The sequence below is a fragment of the Schistocerca nitens genome, chromosome 11 (genome assembly GCF_023898315.1).
Source record: "Schistocerca nitens isolate TAMUIC-IGC-003100 chromosome 11, iqSchNite1.1, whole genome shotgun sequence".
Lineage (NCBI taxonomy): Eukaryota > Metazoa > Arthropoda > Insecta > Orthoptera > Acrididae > Schistocerca > Schistocerca nitens.
The window spans coordinates 22,176,952-22,179,767 of NC_064624.1; positions in this window are offsets into that span (position 1 = coordinate 22,176,952).

Below are 2,816 nucleotides of genomic sequence, written 5' to 3' on the forward strand. Positions count from 1 at the left end.
AAAAAAGAAAAGAAAATTGAAACGGCCGAGATGGGGTTCCTAAGAAAGACAAGGGCTGCACAAGAAGATATGATTAAAAACGAAGAATTATAAGATAAATATTTCCAGCGTGAATGAAAAAATTAAAAATATATCGAAGATTGGGAGAAAACACCTCAAGGGAATTCCAGGTCACAGAATTCCTCATACGATTGTGAACTACAAGCAGAATGGGATATCTTAGAAGGCCTGGAATAAGATGAGCATGAAGTTTGATTGAAAGATCGTAACAGGCAAGCCTCATCCTTTAAAGGATGATAGTGTGTGTAGGTGGCTTGTGGGATTTCTTTGCTTAAAACAGCTTGAATACGTGCATAAAAATCACTCGTAGGTGCAGCTCCGTCATGTGACTGTGCAACAGAAATTTAAATTATGATTGGTAGTTTTTCTCAATGTAGGCCGACGAAGAATAAGCGACCAAGTTTTTACAGGTTCAAAGACTAGATACATTTCGTATACGTTACCAGCTAAATAGCACCGAATGACTATATTCTGTTTTCGAAAACCCTTTTGACTCTTCCAACATTAGAAGAAAATACTAGGCTTCTTTCACTTCGTGTGAGGCATTCTAGCATATTGCTACGGTTCTAGGAATTTTATTTGGTGTACCATGAGGTGTTTATTTTTCCCTTTTAGGTTCACGTTTTTCCTAAGACAGATCCTTCCTTCAAAGTTCCAATGAAAGGAAAAATTTCTGATTTTCACTATCTTTCTACTCATTATGAACTCTTCGAACAAGTCCCTTGAGAGCTGTGTATCGAAGTAAATTGGCAGTCGCTTCCATACCTGCTACGTTTTATTGAACGTCTAGAACATATCTTTGTAACAGTTGCTGCTCTACTAGATCATTCATTCCAACCTATTACTTGCAAGTTACAGAAATCGAGAGCGTATAATCCCTGAACTACAATTGTAAACCTTGTGCTTAAAGTAACAACATGTAAACATATTGTTATGTACCAGTATAGTTTAACTGATCATTACAACGGAATCAGAATGGATGCAACTCATTGAATTACAACACAGAGTGAGTTCAATAGATGACAAAGTGCATAGCACTCTTCACGGGATCACCGAAAGGTTGCGATCCCACCTGTCTGCCTTGACTCATGATATGAAAATACCGGCAATCTGGGTTTCAAGCATAAAGAATATGTCCCTCATAGTGCCACTCATTGCATCCGCGAACAAACTGAAGTAACATGCTCAATAATGACTACTAAAAGCTCAAATTAACGGGCCAACCACGAGAAGTACAAATTCTCGGTGGGGACAAGAAAGTTACAATAATAACTTTTGCAGACCAATATTAACACAAAAATCTAGCACACGAAATTCTGCACAGTAAGCACAATCCAAATACGCAAAACCAAAACCAATGGCATTGTAACTTGACATGTATTGCTTGAACGAAACCCTCGATACCAGATACCCCACACACATCTCCTAAAACCGATACCGCATATTTCACTTGGCCATTATGGCAGAAAAAAGAAAGCCCATATTGACAAAAACACACACACTGAAATCATAAAAACCCGTTACGTAAACCTTCAGTTACCATATCTGACAAGGCCACAGTAAAACAAACGAAAACTGTCCAGACATAGTATAAAAAATATGATCAACCAATAATGGTAAACCGATGTCGACACCTACCAACCACTGACAACTGCCAAATACGAACTAGGAAACTTCCTAAATTAATGGAAAGAATCGTCCGTTATTGGTCGAAATAGTTGCTGGAAACTTATCACAGACAACTTCTTCTCCCACTGCAGGAAGCAATGACCTCCTCGTAAATTTCCCTATCACAGACAACGAATTTTATTTGATTGGCGACTCCATGGAGTGTTATGTGCACCACGACCAGATAATGGATACAACTGGAAGGAGACACAGCATTGGTCGTATTTTTTTTATTATCCGCAAAATCGATTTTCGGTCACTTAGTGACCATCCTCAGTGCTGTAATATACAATTAAAATTGGTCGGCACTGGTATCAACAAGCTTAGAGCGATCACATAAACTGAGGTTTATTTGCATTCCCTGCCCTCTTCCTGAAAATTCTGAAAACGTATTATGCGACGTTTGGTGGGTTTCCAAACTTTTGTTCTCACATCCTTCACCCAGAGCTTTCAGAGTTGGATGGATACGAAATCTGAAGTCAGATGACGGAAGGGAACCTCTAATGCAAAAATGAACAGCGCAGCCACTGCTGACAAAAAAATCATCCATCTCTCTAGTCAACACAGGCAAAATAATGTAAAATGTCTGCTGTTTACTGTAAAAAATATTCGCAATGAGCAAGCTATTATAAAAGTTGTATCAGCGGGAAGTTGTAATTAGTTAAATATATCTAAATACCGGCAATTTTTATTTCACATGCATAACATGTTTACAAGAACATCAACTACAGCAGGAACACTGTCATTTTGTTAAAACATAACCTCCTTGCAAAAAACGATTTACAAGAAATATCAGATGACTTACCATGGCTGTTAACTTGATGCGAAACTCCTCTCCACTCGAAAACGACGACGACGACGACGACGACGATGACGACGACGACGACGACGACGACAACTCCTCTCCACTCCAAAGAAGCAGCAGCAGCAGCAACAACAACAACTCCTCCTCCTCCTCTCCTCTCCACTCAAAGACTACTCCTCTCCACTCAAAGACTACTCCTCCCCTCCACTCAAAGACTACTCCTCCCCTCCACTCAAAGACTACTCCTCCCCTCCACTCAAAGACTACTCCTCCCCTCCACTCA